The 10,388-nt window shown below is 37.4% G+C and overlaps 1 long non-coding RNA gene across 1 annotated transcript in view; it reads left to right on the top strand.

The window, feature by feature from the left end:
* LOC120931200 overlaps positions 1-6,565 on the top strand; it is a 137,977-nt gene extending 131,412 nt beyond the window's left edge. The window contains exon 6 of the long non-coding RNA XR_005747840.1: positions 5,966-6,565. This is a non-coding gene — a long non-coding RNA (uncharacterized LOC120931200). The remainder of the gene's footprint in view (positions 1-5,965) is intronic.
* The last annotated feature ends 3,823 nt before the right edge of the window (positions 6,566-10,388 follow it).

The following is a 10,388-nucleotide window of genomic DNA, read 5'->3' as shown; positions in this document are numbered from 1 at the left end:
AAAATTAAATGCTATTTGGTTTCTATGTGATTGTACACATTGAAGTACATAAGTAACGGTACATACAGGGGTTGATTTACTAAAACTGGAGTGCAAAATCTGGTGCAGCTGCGCATGGTAGCCAATCAGCTTCTACCTTCAGCTTGTTCAATTAAGCTTTGACAAAAAAAAAATAAAAAAAAATGTTTTAGTAAACAAACACCCGTTGATAAATGTCTATGTGTGTTAAGCCTGGTACACACTACAGTTGGGTTGCACAAAACAAAACTGTCAGCTCCAGTTGGAGACACTGTACTAACCATGCAAGGTTAGTCCCGCGATCTCCCCCACTGAGCTGTTGTGCTCTGACAGGGGGGGGAGATCGCCCCGACCAGAACACTCCAATCAGTGCTCTTTGCCATTGGCTGAGAGTGCATATCGCTAGTCGGTTGGCTAGTTGGGAGACGGTTGGCATACACGCACACACAGGCAGAATGTCAGTAGTTTTTTTGTGGAGGAGCGCAAGGTCTCTAACATCCACCAGCTCCATGATGTTGTCATGGAGGAGTTGAAGAGGACTCCAGTGGCAACCTATGAAGCTCTGGTGAGCTCCACGCCCAAGAGGGTTAAGGCAGTGCTGGAAAATAATGGTGTCCACACAAAATATTGACACTTTGGGCCCAATTTGGACATTTTCACTTAGGGGTGTACTCACTTTCGTTTCCAGTGGTTTAGACAATAATGGCTTTGTGTTTAGTTATTTTGAGGGGACAGAAACTTTACAATGTTATACAAGCTGTACACTCACTACTTTACATTGCAGCAAAGTGTCATTTCTTCAGTGTTGTCACATGAAAAGAAATAATGGAATATTTACAAAAATGTGAGGGGTGTACTCACTTTTATGAGATATTGTATATATACACATGTCTATATATTTATATATATCTGTATATAAATGCTTTCAGTTGAAGCAGTGACATATTTAACAGCTAGTTGTAATGTTACATAGACAGTGGTTTTATGGTTCGAGATTCTCATATACTAGCTCATTATGTTGCTTATACTAGCACAAGTATAGGGCAAAATAGGCCTAATGATACATATAGCAGTCCTCACTCCTCACCTGTCTGACTACCAACAAAAATACGAGGGCTGTACTAAAAGTAATGCAAAATGAGGCTTAGAAAGTTTTATTAACTTACATAAGTCGGCCCTGAAGCAAAGTGCCGTCATTCAGTTCTTGACAAAGAAGGGGTGCAGGCTGTCCAAGATCCACAGAAGGCTACAGAATTTTTATGAAGATGACACCACTTACAGGAGCCACCAATGAAAAGACATTGCCCTTGTTAATGGTGTCATCTCCTAAACATTTTGTAACTTTCTGTGGATGTTGAACATCCTGCACCGCTTCCTCGTCAAAAACTCTATTACAGCCCATTACTTCTGCTTGTAATCTATTATTTACCTGCAATGAAAAGTAAAAAGGAGAGTTACTATATTGGAAGAGTTAGGCCTCGTACACACGACCGAGTTTCTCGGCAAAAACCAGCAAGAAACTTGCTGGGAGATATTTTTTTGCCAAGGAAACCGGTCGTGTGTACATTTTCGTAGAGGAAACTGTTGAGAAACTCGACGAGCCAAAAAGAGAGCAAGTTCTCTATTTCCTCGACGACAATGGAGAAACTTGCCTTGTCGAGTTCATCGACAGCCTAACAAGGAACTCGACGAGGAAAACAATGTGTTTCGTCCATCGAGTTCCTCGGTCGTGTGTACGAGGCTTCACCCTGCCAACATGTGAAATCTGAATTACCTATGGAGGATAATGAAAAAGTTATGCCAGCTTTTGCATCTCTTTTGGTACAGCACTCGTATACATTTTCTATATGTAGCTTGTTCGCTGTTAAGAACCTTTATAAACTTCTGGAATGATTTCCTGTGGGGGTCTAAATTTTAGGCCTCGTACACATGACCGAGGGGCTGCTTTTGCTAATCTCATGTGTCTGCATATTAAGTAAAAGTTTGGTAAGAGACAATTTGCACTTTTCAGACTGTTACAGCGTGACAAATGTGCTATCTCCATTACAAACGCTACTTTTACCGAAGGTGCGCTCCCGTCTCATACTTTATTCTGAGCATGCGCGGGTTTCTTAGCATACACACGAACATATTTCTCGTCGAAAACCAGCCCGATGAGGAACACGACGAGGAAATTGAGACTCCCGTCGAGGAAAAAGAGAACTTGTTCTCTTTTTTTCTCGTCAATGAAAGACATACACACGACCGTTTTCCTCGGCAAAAAAGCTCTGCCACCAAGTTTCTTGATGGATTCTGTCGAGGAAAACGGTCATGTGTAGGAGGCCTAACATACACTAGGTGAACTTGAATTTACTTCACATAACCAAGCAACTAATGACTTTTATATATTCCTGTCTTGGGGAAAATCTGTTGGTTAGGTTGAAAGTTTTTAGCTGGTAGACCATTGCTATGTGTCAACCTAAAGTAGTGCAGTTTGTAAATTCATAGGGTGCCATGACAGAATAAAGGAGGCCATCATATTACTTCTTAACATCTGACCTTAAGAACTGTTTAAATAAAGCTTAGATGTATTTTTATATATATATATATATATATATATATATATATATATATATATATATATATATATATATATATATATATATATATATATATATATATAAATACTAGCACAAGGTACATAGGTACATTGTATATATTATATTATATATTATATTATATGTATATTTATATTTAAGTTTCAGTATGCGATAGGTATAATTTTTTGACAACTAATTTATATATATATATATATAAATTAGTTGACAAAAAATTATACCTATCACATACTGGACTCAGTTGTACTGAAAATTATTGTTAAATGCTAATTCCTAATGCTTATTTGTGAAACAGTGACCTGAAACAACTAAGTTTCTTCTCTCAGGTTAGAGTAGACATTGCTATTGAACTTTACACGTTGTTCATATGCCTCTGCCTGTGACTTAATAGTATGTGGGTTGCTCTGTGGTATCTGGTATATGTCAACGGTTAGTGATCTCCCCTTGTCCAGGATACGTGCATGACTATATTATGGGAAACACAAAGAGGTGATTAAGGGAAGGATAGAAAACTCTAATTCCCGAGGGTGGGAAGTCTGTAAAAAAAAAATACAAGGACAAGACTCCAGTGGCATCTGGTCAATATTGGCTGTAGGGGGTCCAGTGTTGATGTTTAAATCCAGCCAAAGTTAACTCGAAGATTAAAACATCACAAAGTGGTTTGTATAGGCAGTTTGACATGCAGGGTAATCCTGGTGTCCCAGGGCCTTCACATCCTAAAGACGCACTCTCTGTCCAAAAGACAATCTCAGACTTTGGAGATGATGATAAAATTCTCAGAGGGGAGAGGATTTATCCAGGGATAATACTTATCCATGGTGAGGAAGTGATATCCATGAAATCTCCACCAGATAATACTAGTCCAGAGGCACCTTCTCTGCCCTGTTCTTTTAATCGATCTTAGTAGTGGACTGTATAGCAAGACTGAAGCTGTTCTTTTCCCAGGCTCCATTTACTGAGGGTGAGCTTACATTGGCAGGAGCAGTGAGAAGAAAACGGTGTTCACTCTAATGAGTGTGATTGTAACCGTATTAGTGCAATTGTGACAGAGAAAATTGAGTACTGTCCGTGATACTTTTTTTATTTGCACTAACATACAATTTTTCAGGACAAGCTTTCGGGGTATGTCGCCTTCTTCAAGGTCCAAGCAGATACTGTTCGGACCTTGAAGAAGGGGACATACCCTGAAAGCTTGTCCTGAAAAATTGTATGTTAGTGCAAATAAAAAAAGTATCACGGACAGTACTCAATTTTCTCTGACTCTAATGAGTCAAAGGCTTCATATAATAGGTAGAGGGAAATTCTTCTATTACACAATATACTGCGAACACATTATTGGACATGAATAAACTTTAATATATAGGCTACCAATGCCATTGATCTTGGTAGATTAAGAACAGTGCATGCATATGCACCTATTTATGCCTATTTGACATCTTTTAAAAATCACAAAATCCCACTTTATCAGGGATTAGCGATATCCCTAGTGTCACTATGTTAGTAAATAGCGTATTCAGTGGCCTGCATATACCCAGTGTGTTCCATCACTACAGCTAAAGTAGATAAAAATAGGCGTTCATTTTGTTATTAGATGAAATGAACCCTTATGGCACCTATATTGTTTTAAAGGGACACCTTCAATTGACAGGCATCAGATTTGTATGCATATCATATTGGAGTCATCATATTATTTATATGGTTGAATGTTATGCAAGAAGAATGTTAGTACAGCTTGTTTCTAAAATATGATATGAAAATATTAATTTACTTTCAACTAATTGCAATTACATTTATAAGCTTTCAAATCCACAATAGATAAAAATAAAATAAAAAAAGATCGACTTTTATTTAAAGCATTAAAAAATGGAGTTTGATCACAATTAAATAGCTCTTGCTTGCCTGATTTTGAGTGTTATAAGAACTATGTCTAGAACGCGGTTACAATCATCATTCATAAGTGATTGAATTGAGTCAACTTTGAATAAGGGAACTTGCAGTTAAGTATTGTCTGTGAAATGTTTTAAATTTGTACAAATAGTTAAAATTTCAGGACAGATTTTGCATTGTCTATCCCTTTCTTCTAAGATGTAAGCAGTACACAGTACTTCAGTACTGCCTGGACTTTAGAAGAAGTGGGTAGACACCCTAAATTAAACCATTAGGGTACGTTTAAGCCTCGTACACATGATCAGTCCATCCGATGAGAACGTTCTGATGGACCGTTGTTGTTGGTTAACCGATGAAGGTGACTGATGGTCTGTCGCGCCTACACACCATCGGTTAAAAAAACGATCGTGTCAGAACGCAGTGACGTAAAACACAACGACTTGCTGAAAAAAACGAAGTTCAATGCTTTCAAGCATGCGTCGACTTGATTCTGAGCATGCGTGGATTTTTAACCGATGGTTGTGCCTACTAACGATCATTTTTTCCCATTGGTTAGGAATCCATCGGTTAAATTTAAAGCACGTTGGCTTTTATTTAACCGATGGTTAAATAACCTATGGGGCCCACACACGATCGGTTTTGACCGATGAAAACAGTCCATCAGACCGTTGTCCTCTGGTTAGCCTATCGTGTGTACGAGGCCTTACACTCTGTAGGGCTGATTTACTAAAACTGGAGAGTTCAAAATCTGGTGCAGCTCTGCATAGAAACCCAACCAGCTTCTAACTTCAGCTTATTCAATTAAGCTTTGACAAAAAAAAAAAAAAACTTGGAGGCTGATTGGTTTCTATGCGGAGCTGCATCTGATTTTGAACTCTCCATTTTTAGTAAACCAATCCTGTGTGTGTCAGAAAAGCGTGAAAAATTGGGTACTTTTTTAAATGCACGCCATGCAACTGCTAATGCATGCATTTGGTGTGGCGCCATTTTGCGAAAGGGTCAAGGACTTCTGTTGCACATTTCTTGTGTTAAGAGCAGCCCATTTAAATTAATTTTCTGGCCTATAAGCAACACATGGGAACGTATAGAAAAATGTGCAAAGACGAGCATTGCACAGTACTCAACTCTGTGGTCCCGTGCTTGGAATAGCCACATGCTGCTAGTTTGCCTTTAGGAACAAACAACCGCATTCAATAACATAATCACATTTTAAAGACAGCAGCCAATTATAATTTACTCTTCTAAAGTCAGTCCATTATGAAAGCATGATGTGGATTTTAATTGGTTGCTATGGGTTTTTGCATTTAACAATTAGAGCTTAATCTTTACCAAACAAGTCCGTTAGAGCAGGTTACCTTTTAGCATCTACCAAGACTGACAGCCTTGCAAGCAATCTTACTCTTTCCCCTAGACCTCTGTGCTTTCTGACAATTAAGTAACTGAGTGTTTGTTCTGTCTTTCAGGTCACCAAGATGAGCCACTGAATGTCCTCAAACAGCATGACTCAGCTAACGTGCTCTGTAAATAAACTGGACGCATAATGGACTGTAGGTGGAAGGAAAACATCATTATTATTCAAGTTTAAAGTAGAAATTAAAGTGGAGCAAATACACAAGAATTCACCTCTGCAATGATAATACAAAATTCCAAATGCATTTCATGAAATAGTATAGTTTCTATACTTTATCGGACATGAGAAATATTTGAATGTGGTTTCAGATTTGTACAAAAGTTAAAGTGATTACTGAATGTAATGAAATGCATAAAATTAGGTCTAATTTTAATGCATATTAACAAAATATGATGTATTTTTTTATTATGACTATTATTATTGCCTTTAGAGTGTTATTATTACATTTAAGAAAGTACTACTATAGTACTGTATGCAACATGTTGCATATAGGAGGAATAGGTTTACTCTGCAACTATATGGGAATGAGAACCAGACATACTGTTTGTACTTTATAAATGACAATAATCTGTTTGCTAATGTATTAAATGATTACATTTTTAAAGTATTTTTGAATAAAAAGGTGAACTAAAAAGATTAATTGATATACCTATTTCTCTGGTGCTGTGTAATTGAATTTTTAATGTATTATGTGAAAACTTATATTGCAATATGTAAAGGTCAGGGGTTAACACCGTTTACGATATTCCATTCCACCAACCCAAGACAGCTTATCCGACACTCCAACAATCCAGCAGACACGATCCAGCAGAATTCCCCAGACAAACGAGACACACGGCTCTGTTTCTGGTTTCAAAACGAATGAATGCTTTAATGGTAAACTCTCAGCTTTTTATACAGTTAGAAAGCATGCTGCAGTAATCACAGGGACAATAAAACACTCCACCCAAAACATCACACAATGGGTGCTTAACGAGTCCCCCTCAACAGACATTCTGGCACCGAATCTACATGAATCAATTACTATAGCTGACATGACAGACATGACTTTTAGAGTGTGTTAACTCACAACACATATTAGCATCAATAGAACTTTCACACAATACAGGGCTAGTTAGCATAGTACAATGAAATATCTTAGGAGCCAGGCTTAATTAACACCTCAACAGTAAGTGTGTCCCCACATGAATGAGTCACTCTACTATTGACCTTTTGGAGACAGAATTAAATACCTGTAATATTCACAGATATCCTGCAATACCTGAATTATCATTATTGTCCCATCTCATGTAATTCATGATATATTAATTTCTCAGTCATCCTATGCCCCTATTGGATATACGATGACCCTAGACCCAAGAGTCATTAGTGAAGCTGGCACAGGAGTACCCCGCATCCTTCAAAAGTCTCTGGGTATCACGGGCCATACCGTTACACAATGTATATGGTAATTTGAAATAATTGCACTTTACAAATAAATTATAACTTCCTTATGATGTAATGATTTGTGTTGTACTTGAGGTGGTTCATTTTTTATATTGAATATACTGTATTTCACTCTAACCCAGTGGATCTGTATGTGATGTGAATACTCAACAAGTAAAAACAAACCAGCGCATAACAAGATTAAGGCTCCAGGCACACTGAAGCTGATAAACTGTAGTTTATTGGCATTTTGACTCCCATAAAACGACTCTATGCACACATGGGCATTTTTTTTGTGTTAATGAGCTTTGGAGTTTATTGGCTTTTTTCTGAATGCCCGAAATTTGCATTCAAAGTGCAGTTTTTCGGTGAAAAAAAAGCAAAAAAACGCAAAACGCCAGCATTTTTTTTGCGTTTTTTCATCCATTGAAAAAAAAAAAAAAAAGTAATAAAAAAAAAAAAAAAAAGCTACACTGAAAAATTGAAGCTATTGCAAAAACGCTAAAAAACGTTAAAAGGCTCCCTGCAAAGCTACTGGCGTTTTTTTAATAGCTTTTTTTAGCTTCAGTGTGCATGGAGCCTTAAAGTATTAGTAAAAAAAAAAAATCATTTAAAATAACAAACATGTTATACTTACCTCCACTGTGCAATTCGTTTTGCACAGAGTGGCCCCGTTCCACGTTTTCTGGGGTCCCTCGGTGGCTGTCTCTGGTCCTCCCTGCAAGTACTGACCACAGTCATGCGAGAGCGCTCGCATGGTGGTGAGTAATTGCGGGTGCACTCCCGTGATACAGCGAGCTGCCATAGCTGCTCTCTGTATCACTCGGCCCCGCCCCTCGGCATGCCGCTCTCAATCCATCCGCTCTAGCCAATCAGCGGCTAGAGCGGACTGACGTTTTTTCACCTTAATGCATAGATTACATTAAGGTGAAAAAAACATTTTCCTTTACAACTCCTTTAAAATTTACAGTGGGTAAAAATCGTAGTCCTTTTTATATAGGGTATATGTTTACTAATGTAAATTTTATGTCAGATTTGAAATGTTCACACAGCTGAATGGAACATTTCTGTTGTTAAAGATACTGTAATGGGTCTTCCATTCAACAGATTTACTAGCCTATTGTGAAGAACCCTCTATCCTTATTTTGTGATTAAAGGAGTTGTAAATAAATAAATAAGTATTTTGCTGAAATGACTGTTTACATGGTATAGAGACATAATAGTTAACAGATTCCTAGTAAAAATGATTAAAAATAGATAAAAATCAATCATATAATGTACCTGTAGTTTCTAGTTTCGTTTTTGCATGTTGTTTCCTGCCTCTGTGCTGTACAGAGCCACAGAGCCAATACAGGGCAGTGATGGTTTGGAAAACGAAACTGATTGGTGCTGTGGGGTTTTAGACACACAGTAATCACACCTCCTTGATTAGTGACCACAGAGAGAAAGCTCCCAGCACTGTGGTTATCAGGAAACAGACAACCAGGAAGTGTGGAGATCAGATAAGAATTACAGCAACTTGAGAGCAAAAACGAACACTGAGGACATGAAAACAGCACTGCATTAAGATAAAGGAAGCTATTAAGATAAAAAAATCCTTTACAAACCCTTTAAGTGAAAATTTAAGTGGAGCACATAATACAGATTATCTGTATAAAACGATAATTTCATACTTTTCCTTTAATCTGGCTGCTACATTCTTCAAGGGTGACAAGTTGGAGAGGTGTAAAATGCTATTGGTTGATGGCAGTATTGACTTCCAAGAGTTCAAAAATGGACAGCCCATATATGCCCATATTACACTGTCACTGTGGACTCCCTAAATTTTTACAATTAGACTGCATGTCCTAAAAAGTTGATATCTTTTAGTCAATTATAGAAAAAAAAACAATCATTGCTCTGTTCGGGCCTATTGTTAAATCTGTGTTAACCAGTCTTTGCTGCCTAGAAAACTAGTTGATTTTTCAGGGTTGGAATAGTTTGCCCAATTGTAACTCCTGAGATAAGGCCAGCATGTGGGATCTTTACAAATTCTTCTTTAACAATTGAATATGGTTGCTCAGGTGCTATTTGCATGTAGGTGCGCATGTACTTGGAGTTATTTTTAAACTGCGGTCAAATGTCAATGGCTGCCTTTAAATTAAAGGTAATGTGATAGACGAGGGGTCTTCAAAAAGTTTCTGCACTTTCATATTTTGGTTGCAAATGGTGAGGGGAGAAATAGTAATTGGTTATGTTTGAGTGTCTCATGTGACTGAGAAAAATGCATCGCAAAGGAAGGTGACTATGTAGAAAAGTAATGTCATTTGTAAAATAATAATAAAATAAAATAATAAAAAGAGTTAAAAAAAAGTGCAGAATCTTTTTAAAGAACCCTGGTATATCTATCTATCTATCTATCTATCTATCTATCTATCTATCTATCTATCTATCTATCTATCTACAGTGCCTTGCAAAAGTTTTCGGCCCCCTTGAACTTTGCGACCTTTTGCCACATTTCAGGCTTCAAACATAAAGATATAAAACTGTAATTTTTTTGAAGAATCAACAACAAGTGGGACACAATCATGAAGTGGAACAAAATTAATTGGATATTTCAAACTTGTTTAACAAATACAAAACTGAAAAATTGGGCGTGCAAAATTTATTCAACCCCCTTAAGTAAATACTTTGTAGCGCCACCTTTTTCTGCGATTACAGCTGTAAGTCGCTTGGGGTATGTCTCTATCAGTTTTGCACATCGAGAGACTGAAATTTTTGCCCATTCCTCCTTGCAAAACCGCTCAAGCTCAGTGAGGTTGGATGGAGAGCGTTTGTGAACAGCAGTTTTCAGTTCTCGATTGGATTCAGGTCTGGACTTTGACTTGGCCATTCTAACACCTGGATATGTTTATTTGTGAACCATTCCATTGTAGATTTTGTTTTATGTTTTGGATCATTGTCTTGTTGGAAGACAAATCTCCGTCCCAGTCTCAGGTCTTTTGAAGACTCCATCAGGTTTTCTTCCAGAATGGTCCTGTATTTGGCTCCATCTATCTTCCCATCAATTT

Source organism: Rana temporaria, chromosome 3, assembly GCF_905171775.1.
Source record: "Rana temporaria chromosome 3, aRanTem1.1, whole genome shotgun sequence".
NCBI lineage: Eukaryota > Metazoa > Chordata > Amphibia > Anura > Ranidae > Rana > Rana temporaria.
This window is presented reverse-complemented; position numbering and strand designations above follow the sequence as displayed.